This window comes from Panthera onca, chromosome C2 (genome assembly GCF_046562875.1).
Source record: "Panthera onca isolate mPanOnc1 chromosome C2, mPanOnc1 haplotype 2, whole genome shotgun sequence".
Taxonomy (NCBI): Eukaryota; Metazoa; Chordata; class Mammalia; order Carnivora; family Felidae; genus Panthera; species Panthera onca.
The window spans coordinates 127,070,931-127,082,932 of NC_138347.1; the positions used below are offsets into that span (position 1 = coordinate 127,070,931).

Here is a 12,002-nt window from a genome sequence, read left to right on the forward strand (position 1 = left end):
ATTGTAATGTCTCCTCTTTCACTTATAATTTGAGTCTTCTCTTAGTCTACTTAAAAATCTGTCAATTTTATCTTTTCAAAAAACTAACTCTTAGTTTCACTGATCTTTTTCTGCTGCTTTTCCTAGTCTCTATTTTATTTATTTCTTCTCTGATCTTATTTTCTTGCTTCTGCTAATTTTGGGTTTAGTGTGTTCTTTTTTAGTTTTTTGAGGTGTAAAGGTAGGTTGTTTATCTTTTTCTTACTATAGGCATTTATTGAAGGTCCCTCTTAGAACTGCTTTTGATGCATTCCATTAGTTTTGATATATTTTATTTCCATTTTCATTTGTCTCAAGATATTTTGATTTCTTTTCTGATTTCTTGATTAATTGATCATGAGTGTTTTTACTTTCCACATATTTGCAGTTTTTCTCCTGCTACTGATTTCTAGTTTCATACCATTGTGGTTGGAAAAGACACTTGTTATAATTCAATATACTTAAATTTATTGACTTGTTTTGTGGACTAAAATATGATCTGTCCTGGGGAATTCTCTTTGTGAATGTGTATCTTGTTGCTGTTGGATGGAATGTTCTTCATATGCGTGTTAGGTCCATTTGGTCTACAGTGCTGTTCAAGTCTGCTGTTTCCTAATTTTATGTCTAGATGATCTATCCATTGTTGCAAGTGGGCTGCTGAGGTCCCCTATTATCGTATTGCTATTTTCCCCATCAAATCTGTTAATACTTACTTTATACACTTAGGTGCTCTGTTGTTGGGTACATATATATTCACAATTGTCATATCCTCTTGATGAATCGACTCCTTTATCATTATATACTGACTTTGTCTCTTGTGACAGTTTTTGACTTGGAGTCTATTTTGTCTGATATTAAGTAATGCCATCCTGCTCTCTTTTGGTTGTCATTTGCATGGAAGATTTTTTCCTATCCCTTCACTTTTAGCCTATATGTGTCCTTAGAGCTGTAAGAGTCTTTAGTAGGCAGCATATTGTGGGATCTTGTCTTTAATCCATCTAGCCACTCTGTGTCTTTTGACTGGCTATTTTGATCCATTTAAAGTAATTATTTTTATGTAAGGACTTACTATTGCCATTTTGTTAATTGGTTTCAACTCTTGTGTATTTCTGTTATTCCTTTCTTGCTGTGATCCTTTGTCATTCACTGATTTTTTTGTAGTGGTATACTTTGGTTCCTTTATCTTTTGTGTATCTAATTTATCGTTTGTGTATCTACTTTTCTTTTTGGTTAACATGAAGATTACCTAAAACCTAGTTGTAACAATCTATTTTAAGCTGACAATAACAAGTTCAATTGCATATGAAATCTGTATGCTTTAACTTCTCCAACATTTTGTTATTGATGTCACAACTTATTTTTCTTCTATATTGTATATCTAGTATCTAATTATTGTAGTTTTTTGATACTTTTGTCTTTTAAAACCAGAGTTAAAAATGATTTAAGCACTTTCATGCTATTATTGTAAATTTGACTTTATTTTTGCCCTTACAATGAGTCTCATACTTTCATGTTAGTTAGCATTCTTCCTTTCAACTTGAAGAACTCTCTTCAGCATTTCTTGTAAAGCAGCTCTACTATGATGAACTCCCACAGATCTTGGTTGACTGAGAAAGCCTTTATCTCTTCTTTATTTCCGAAGGACAGCCTTGCCAACTATAGTGTTCTTGGTTGGCAGTGTTTTCTTTTGGCACTTTGAATGTATCATCCCATTCTCCTGGTCGGCAAGGTAGTCAAGTAAGAAATCTACTACTAGGAATTCCCTTGTATGTGATGAGTTGGTTTTCTCTTGCTGTTTCAAATTATGTTTTTGACTTAAAAATTTTTTTTAAATGTTTTCTTTTTGAGAGAGAGTGTGAGTGACAGAGGGGCACGGGGAGGGGGGAGAGACAGACAGACAGACAGAATCTGAAGCAGGCTCCAAGGTCTGAAGTGTCAGCACAGAGCCTGATGCAGGGCTTGAACCCAAGAACCGTGAGATTATGACCTGAGCCAAAGTCTGATGCTTAACTGACTGAGCCACCCAGGTGTACTCCCACTCCTTTAAAAAAACTTTAAAAATTGTTTATTTTTTTGGGGGGGGGAGGAGCAGAGAGAGAGAGAGCGAGCAAAATTCTGTCTTTGACTTTTCAGAATTTGCTTATAATGTGTCTTAGTGAAGATCTCTTTATATTTTATCTGTTTGGGGTTCCTTGGACTTCATGAATCTGGATGTTCATTTCCCTCTCCAGATTAGTAAAGCTTTCTGTCATTATTTATTTAAATATGTTTTCTCTCTTTTCTTCATCTGTTTCTTCTGGGACTCCTATAATGTGTTTATTGTTTCTTTTAATGGTGTCCCATAAGTCTTGTAAGCTTTTTGCCCTCTTTTTCATTATTTTTTTTCCCTTTTCTTTCCTTTGGGTAATTTCAGTTGACTTGTCTTAATGCTCACAGATTCCTTCTTCTGCTTGAGTTGTTGAAACTCTCTGTGGAATTTTTCAGTGCAGTTATTGTATTCTTCAGCTCCAGAATTTGTTTGGCTGGATTTTATGGTTTCTCTCTGTTGCATTTCTCATTTTCATCATGTTTTGTTTTCCTGATTTTGCTTAGTTCTCTGTTTTGTCTTATAGTTCATTGAGAATCTTTAAGATGACTGTTTTAAAGGGCGCCTGGGTTGCTCAGTCAGTTAAGGTCCAACTTTTGGTTTCAGTTCAGGTTATAATCTCACAGTTTGTGAGTTCAATCCCAGCATCAGGCTCCATGCTGGAGCCTACTTGGGATTCTCTCATTCTCTGCCCCTCCCCTCTTGCTTGCTCTCTCAACATAAATCTCAAAGAAAAAAAAAAAGATGATTATTTTGAATTCTTTGTCAGGCAGTTTGCAGATCTCAGTTTCTTTAAGGTCAGTTACTGGTGCTTTATTTTGTTCCTATGGTGGTGTCACATTCCCTTGGTTATTCATGATCCTTGTGACACTGCATTGTTGTCTCTGTATCTGAAGAAGTAGGTATCTCTTCCAGTCTTCATCTTATTTATTTACTTAATTTAGTTATTTATGAGAGAGAGAGTGTGTGCGCACACACAAGAGCAGGGGAGGGAGAGAGAGAGAAAGGGAAACATAGAATCTGAAGCAGGTTCCAGGCTCTGAGCTGTCAGCATAGAGCCCAACACAAGGCTCAAACCTGTGAATCATGAGATCATGACCTGAGCTGAAGTCAGATGCTTAACCAACTGAGCCACCCAGGCGTCCTTCTTTCAGTCTTTAAAGACTGACTTTGGCAGGAAAGCCCTTTGGCAGTTTGTCTGCTCAGAAATTCTGGGCACGCTGTCTGATGGGGTCTGTGGGCAAGTTTGTGGCTCGAGTCCTCAGGAAGCCCAGGCCAGCTGGTGAGCAGGCCTGTGCCTGGGTCCATGGGGGCTGACCTGGTAGTTAAGTGGGTCTGGAGCCTAGGTCTGCAAGGAGTGGCCTGTTGCTGGAATGGGTCTGTGATGTCAGAAATATAGGTCTGCAGTGATGGACCTGGAGCTTGGGTCTGTGGGGACTGGCCATTGTTGAGGTCTACTGCATTTTGCTGGAGCTTGGGGATGGGTTGCCTGTGGCTGGTCTGGCACTAGGGCAAGCTTATGGCTATAAGGGCCAACCTGGTGCTGAATGAATATGGTGGATGGTTCTGCAGTAGTCTGTTTGGAGCCTGGAACTGTGAGGGCTGGCTTGGTGCTAGAGTGAGCCTGGAGCCTGGGACTACAGGTGTGGGTCTGGAGCCTGGGTCCATGGGGGCTGGCCTGACACTGGGGTGGGCATAGGGGCTGGGTCCACTGGTGCTAGCCTGGTGTTGCTGTTTATTTGGGAGGGTCTAGTGCTGGGGTCCACAGTCAAGTTGGGTGCTCACTTCACTCCTTCCCCCATGTCTCTCTTCATACTGGGCTGCCTAGGCTTTGGAGATGGGGTGACACAAGTAATGTGAGGTTTTTCCTTTCTGCCATCTTCATCTTTTGTTATTTCTGTGTTCCATCCAGGTGCTGCAATCTCTTACCTGCAATCCTTAGCTCTTCTGAAGGTATTTTTGTGCATGGATAGTTGTTCAAACTGATATTTCCGTGAGGAGACAAGCAACGGAAACTTCTATTCGGCCATCTTGCTGTCCTCAATCTTTTGTAGCTAAATTTCAAAATTACATGCATGGCTTGTATCATATTTCAGTTTCCAGTTGTGTTTGAACTTTTTGGGCTGGTTCTCTAATTTTCGTATTTTGTCTCTATTTTCTGTTGTTTCATCTTTGTTGTTGTTCTTTCTGAGAGGTTTATTTAGCTTTATCTACTGAACATTCTGTTTTTTTTAAATTTCTGCTATCATAGTTCTGATTTTCCATGGTTTTTGGTTCCTTGAATGTTCCTTTTATAAAAAGTATCATTTTGTTCATGTTCTGTGAATATAATTTCTTCTATTACAGTGTCTTGTTATTGCTGCTGTAGGTTTCTTTTCCCTGAAGTTGTCTGTTTCATCCATGTCGCTTTTCACCCCTTCTGTTTGGTCTCTACCTTTTATTTTATTTTTGTTAATGTTTATGTTTTAGACAGAGAAAAGAGTGTGGGTGGGGGAGGGGCAGAAAGAGAGGGAGACACAGAATCCAAAGCAGGCTGCAGGCTCTGAGCTGTCAGCACAGAGCCTGATGTGGGGCTCCAATTTATGGACTGCGATATCATGACCTGAGCCAAAGTCAGATGCTTAACCAACTGAGCCACCCAAGAGCCCCTAGTCTCTCTACCTTTTATGTAAGAGGTTTCACTCAGATATTCAGAGATCCTTTGTACTCTGCTCATATTTAAGAATAGACACGAGGGCAACTGACTGAGTTGAGTGTCCAACTCTGGATTTCGGCTCAGGTCATGATCCTAAGGTCATGGGATCAAACCCCATGCCAGGCTTTGCACTGAGCATAGAGCCTGCTTAAGATTCTCTCTCTCTCTGCTCCTCTCCCCTGCTCCTGCTCTCTAGCTCTAAAAATTAAAAAAAAAATAAAAAATAAAAAAAAAATAAATAAATAAATAAAATAAAATTTAAAAAAGGGTGGATGCTAAAAAGGTGATTGGAAGTTCTGATCTATGGGTTTCTTGACTCTGAGCTTTACTATAAAGTAATCTGGTTACGTTCTTTCCTTGGAAATGATCCAATGTCAAATCTTCAGGTCTTTATTCTTAGTTTCTGGATTCTCCAGAAAAGCATCTTTTAGTCACCTGCATGGAGGTTCAGAACAGGTTGCTTGGATTCTGTACATTGAGTGAGGAATGAAGACTGGGCATCCCAGCATTCAGTATGTATATACTCACTTATTCTGTTTTCAATATGTTACTCATACCTTCAATTGTGTCCCCCAGTTTAGAGGCCCTCTATTTTATATTTTCCAGGGAATAAAGTACCAGTCTTCTGCCTGGGCAGAGATGATCTGGAGATCAACTGTTCAAACAAACCTTCCTAAATTCTCCTGATTTTTGGCTTTACCTTTATTCCACCCATCCACTTCCAAGGTCCCCCAAGTCCTGAATGTTTGGAGGTTTTTGCTGGGTATATACAGTTGCTTCCTGGTCTTTAGCTCTGTTAACTTAGGATTTAGGTAGTCTGCTAACTTTATTTGCTTTCAGTTTCCAAATACTTGTTTTCTCTTTTTTCCTTTGTTATTATGAATTTATTCTTTTTTTCTTAAAATTAAAAAAAAAAATCTCTACACCCAATGTGGGGCTTAAACTCATGATCCTGACATCAAGAGTTGTATGTTCTATCAACTAGCCAGCCAGGCACCCCATGAATTTATTACTTACAAAAACTCTCTTTACTGTCATTTTAATGGAATTTCAAGAGGAACCAAAAGCACTACGTATAACTAAACTGCTATCTTCACTTGGTAAGTTATTCATGCTATATTATGGCCACTATCATTTAGCATTATCACTTGGAGTAGCAAGTTTAGTCATGTCATTAATTAATTACAAAATATGAAGCCAACAGCATTAGTTGGTGACAGGGAAAAATATTTCTAAAAGACCACTGATTCCTGGTACAAAGTAAAACTTTTCAAGATAAGGTTCTAGGAAACTCTTGGTTAAATTCTCATTTGTAGTCCTTGATATATTTAATGGTTTTAAAAATTATCTTTTGAGGAGAGTAAGGTGAAATTAATTAAGTTGTGACTATTACTTTCAAGTAAGTCACACTAAAATCTATGTGTACCTTTATTGAGAGAGATGAATTTTCTACTATTGCAATAAGTAATACTTGCAAATTTCTTTTGGGAAACCTATTTTTAAAAATTGTATCAGCTGACTGTTTAATGATACCATTAAAGAACAGAGGGGACATTCATTGGATACAATGAACATGAGGCAATAGTTTGGCTGTGGTGAGATCCAGTCATATCACATCTACTCTAAGAGTTTTAGAAGTTTGAAAAGAATACTACCCCACTTTAAAATATTTCCAGATTGTCAGAAAAACCTTGAGGAGATAGATCTCATGAGCAGAGCATTACAATAAATGTGGCAATATGTGGTTGCTATACCATGTGTCATTATTTTTTTAGAAATAATGTTTTGTGTTGTACGAAAAGGGGTTTGACCAGTCTCTAAGGTCTCTTAGTCTTCAAATTACTTATTACTTGTCTTAAGATAATAAAACTAGGACAGAAGGAAGACTCTTAGTTTTGACAAGTACCTAATAGGACTGCAGTGAAAGGCAACTTATTTTACTGAGAAATATAAACTACTATAGTCAGTTGCACTTTAAGAACAAAGATAAAAGAGTCTACATGATAAAGCTTAAACTGATACTTTAGCAAATCTTTGTAACACATAAGAGATAAAGAAAGCTAGGAGGCAAAGAGACATATATTATTGCCTTGATATTTGCCAAAGTGACAGGACAGCTGCCTTTAAATGTTTGAGAGTATCATGGATAGATGAATAAGATATAATTCAGTGAATATTAGCATAAAAAGAGGGGTGCCTGGGTGGTTCAGTTGGTTGGGTGTCTGACTTTGGCTCAGGTCATGATCTCATGGTCCGTGTGTTTGAGCACCTCATCAGGCTCTGTGCTGACAGCTCAGAGCCTGGAGTCGGCATTGGATTCTGTCACCCCTCTCTCTTTGCCTGTCCCCGGTTCATGCTCTCACTCTCTCTCTCAAAAATAAATGTTAAAAAATATATATTAGCATAAAAAGGATCAGTGTACAAAAGAGAGATGTTTTTAGGCTTAGAGATAGAAAAATGAACAACATACCTTAGTTATTTGTCCCTGAAAGTTTAGCAGCAGAGGCTGCTGGCTGGCTAAACCAGCCATATAGGACATGTTCTGAGGGGATTTTCTTATTGGAAATACCAGGTACTCTTTAAAGCTTTTTCTCTTCCAATGCAGATTTTTTTTTTTTTCTCTACTAAAGGTAGTATTTTCTCAGAGTCTATAAGTAATGACTATCCATTGTAGGAAAATGGGCAAACAGAAAAGCACACAAAAGGAATAACTACCCGGAGAGAACTAGTGTTAAATTTTTACTACATTTGCCACTGATTTTTGGTTTTAAAGCATAATTATATGACAAATTATACAACTGTAGATATAAACAAGATTACTTTCTGCCCCTGTCCTCAGGCTGAATGAAATAAAATTCTGGACCAAACATTTCTTACCCCTGATAATTCCTGTAAGCCACTGAAGAGGAAAGTTATAGGAAGCTCCATTATTGCATAGGGATTAGCTAAATATACATTCCTTTGAATATTCAGTATAAATATTTTAGTGCCTATAACTTCAAAGGCACTGGCCTAGTCCTCTCAGACATAAAGGTGAAGGAGATAGTTGCTGGTGAGGACACCTAGTTAAAAAACCAAGGTATAAGCAGAATGTGATAAAAAACAAAACAAAAATGAAAAACAGTATAGAAGGATGGTTCAAGTTTACACCAAAAGAAGGGTTGTAAGGGGCGCCTGGGTGGCGCAGTCGGTTAAGCGTCCGACTTCAGCCAGGTCACGATCTCACGGTCCGTGAGTTCGAGCCCCGCGTCAGGCTCTGAGCCCCGCGTCAGGCGCTGGGCTGATGGCTCGGAGCCTGGAGCCTGTTTCCGATTCTGTGTCTCCCTCTCTCTCTCTGCCCCTCCCCCGTTCATGCTCTGTCTCTCTCTGTCCCAAAAATAAATAAAAAACGTTGGAAAAAAAAAAAATTTAAAAAAAAAAAAAAAAAGAAGGGTTGTAAGAACCTGTTCACAAAAAACAATCTATCCAAAGATAATTTCCTTATCTAACCCTGACAGAACCAGACATAGGAAAGACTCAAGATCTGAATTTTATAAGTAGTATTTTACACAGTACTCATCACAGTTTATAGCATTACTTTTTTCAAGAAACTAAATTTTCCACCCATATCTTTCATAAGGAACAAACTTGATTTCTGCAAAGTGTTGCTTATTATGTTTTGTTACATAAGAGTTTGGTTTTGATACAGACATTTCCCTTGTTACTTTTAACAGTGAGACTTAATTGTCTTTTGCTTACATTCTGCTTTAGTAAGGCAACATGAGCATTAACAATACACATACTGGGTGCCTAGTAAGTGCCAACAGAAGCCAAGGAAACATATCAACAAGTCAAAATTAGAGGAGTTCTTCACGACTGGCCAAATTTTTAGTCTCTTAAGCATTTCAGGACACCAAGAGAACTCTCTATTAGGGATTCCACAGCCTAGTTGTTAAGATAAACATTGCAAACATGCTGTCTCATAACAGACCATACATCATAGTGATAAAGAGCCCAGGATCTTGAGTCATAAAGACCTGGATTTGAATCCAAGCTAGGTCACATATTAGCTGTGCAAGGTTTCAGAGCTTGTTTCCTCAACGGTAACATGGGATCACTAAATTTATAGTGATATTGATGAGGGAGCGTGGGGCGGGCTGAGGACAAAGCGCAAGCTAGCCTCCCTCACCCACACCAGGTTGGATGTGTGTGATATTCCTCAGGCACTCTCAGCTGCCCAAGGACAAAGCAAAGGAAAGAAAACCAAAGGCCAGCTGATAGAGATCACAGTCCTGCATGACATGAGTCTCTATCAAATATCTTAGTAAATTACAAGAAAAAGGCAATCTTATCAATAGCCTAATCTCCAGAAACCTATAGACTCAGTTTCCCCGGAGCTCCAACATCACCCCATAGTGATATGGGGAACAAAAACAAGAAGGAAATATAGATAAAATTAAATTTCCTTATAGCTTGCAGCCTATGGACAAATACTTGAGGCAAATACAGAGTGTAACATTTCTCCAGGAACCCCTTGCTGTCCTAATGTTAATGCTTTGCTAGAGGGAAAAACAACCTTAGCTTGACAAAAGCCATGCTCAGGTATCTTAGGAGTCCTCTTTAGCATATCCAAGTCCCTCTGGAGGCCACCCATTTGACTTTACCTCTCCAACTTCATAGTCTATAACTAGCCACTCTTCACAATCCCAGCTCAGCTCTTTCTGCCCATGGGTCCTGTCATCATGCTTTCATGAAATCACCTTTTTGCACCAAAGACATCTTCAATTCTTTCTTGGCTGTTGGCTCTAGACCACCCCACCATCACCCCAAAACCTCATCAATATGAGGATTAAATAATCCATTGCATATAAAACACCTGTCATCTAGCAAAAAATAAAGCCTCAACAATATGTTAGCTTATTAAACAGGAGAAAGGCAAGAGGCATGGCAGAAAAGGGGCACACAAAAAAGCTTCTGATCCTAAAAACTTCCTTTGGTGAAATTCCTTTAAGTAGAGATCCAGTTATGGATCACGATATGACAAGATGACCTTAAGAGTACTGCTTCTAGCAATGATAAACTAAGTATTTTGGATTAACCCTCCCATTGATGAAATTTTGAGGAAAAATACTGTCTGAAGGCAGTGGACTAAATTAACAGGGCAGTGAAGAATTATGGCATCCAGGTCTAGAAGGAAATCCTGAGAGGAGTAGCCTAGTATTTGGGACCATCTTTCCTTTGGGGTATCTGCTGATTCTGGAAGGGGAGCCTGAGAGGTTGAGAAGCTGAGGGTTTTTTTTTTGTTTTTTTTTTTTGTTTTTAAATTTATATTCTAGTTAGTTAACATACAGTGCAATACTGGTTTCAGGAGCAGTATTCAGTGATTCATCACTTGCATACAATAGCCAGTGCTCAAGGCAACAAGTACTCTCCTTAATACTCATCACCCATCTAGCCCATCTCCTACCCACCTCCCTCCATCAATTCTTCAATTTGTTTTCTATCATTAAGAAGTCTCTTGTGGTTTCCTTCCCTCCCTACTCCTCCCCCCCCCCCCACTTTCCCATATGTTCATCTGTTTTGTTTCTTAAATTCCACATATGAGTGAAATCATATGGTATTTGTCTTTCCCTGATTGACTTATTTTGCTTAGCATTATACATTCTAGCTCCATCCACATAGTTGCAAATGGCAAGATTTCATTCTTTTTGATGGCTGAGTAATCTTCCATTGTGTGTGTGTGTGTGTGTGTGTGTGTGTGTATCTATCTGTACACACACACACACACACACACACACACACCCCACATCTTTATCCATTCATCCATCGATGGACATTTGGGATCTTCTCATAGTTTGGCTATTGTTGATAATGCTGCTGTAAACACTGGGTTGCATGTGACCCTTTCACAGTTCTATACACCAATAATGAAGCAGCAGAAAAAAAAATCAAGGAATTGATCCCATTTGCGGTTGTACCCAAACCAGTAAGATACCTAGGGATAAACCTAACTAAAGAAGTAAAAGATCTGTACTCTGAAAACTATAGAGCACTTATGAAAGAAATTAAAGAGAAAACAAAGAAATGGAAAAGCATTCCATACTCATAGCTTGGAAGAACAAACACTTAAAATGTCTATACTACCCAAAGCAATCTACATATTTAATGCAATCCCTATCAAAATACCACCAGCATTTTTTGCAGAGCTAGAGAAGCTGAGCTTTGGTTTGCTATTATTTTGTTAATGAATTTTGAGTCTGTCTTCATGAGGGATGTTGGGCTATAGTTTTATTATTTTTTTGCATGTGTTTGGTTTTGGTATAAAAATAACACTGGCATCTTAAGATGAGTTGGGAATTATTCCCTTTTTCTATTTTCTGGAAGAAGTGGTATAGAATTCGGCATTTCATTTTCAAATGTTTAGAAGACTGTAATAGTGAAATTATCTGAGCCAACATTTATTTTTCAGAACGTTGTTAATTATGAATTCAATTATGAATTATGAATTTTCTGTATGACTCCAAATCCTGGGCTATTTATCAATATGATGTATGGTCTGTTATATGAGATAGCATGTTTGCATGTTTATCTCCTTAACAGCTAGGATGTGGAATCCCTAACGATTATTCAGGTTATGTTTTTTTTCCTGCATAAGTTTTACTAATTTGTGACTTTAAAGGAATTGGTCCACTTAAGTCATTACTTTTATGTAATTTCTCGAGACATATTTTTAGAGCCACAGGTTGTTTAGAAGTGTGTTGTTTAGGGGCACCTGGGTGGCCCCGTGTCGGGCTCTGTGCTGATAGCTCAGAGCCTGGAGCCTGATTTGGATTCTGTGTCTCCCTCTTTCTCTGCCCCTCTCCTGCTCACATTCTCTCTCTCTCTCTAAGATATATAAACATTAAAAGAAAAAAAGTGTGTTGGTTAATTTCCAAGTGGGTAGAGATTTTCCAGTCATCGTTTTCTTATTTTTATTATTTTCTTATTTTTATATCAATTCCATTATGGTTAGGTAATATATTTTGTATTATTCCAACTCTTTTTAACGGCTTTATTTATACTAAATGTATAATTCAGTGGTTGTTAGTTTATCCACAGAGTTGCATAACCATCACTACAATTGATGTTCATCACCTCCAAAGAGAAACTCCATACCCATTAGCACTCATTCCTCATTTTCCCCTAGGTCCCTCATTTTTTTTTTTTTTTTTTTTAGAATTTAAA

At 38.1% G+C, this 12,002-nt stretch overlaps 1 protein-coding gene across 3 annotated transcripts in view; it reads right to left on the minus strand.

The window, feature by feature from the left end:
• Window positions 1-12,002, minus strand: part of PPP2R3A (protein phosphatase 2 regulatory subunit B''alpha) — a 211,865-nt gene that overhangs the window by 43,669 nt on the left and 156,194 nt on the right. The gene's annotated exons all lie outside the window — the stretch shown is intronic.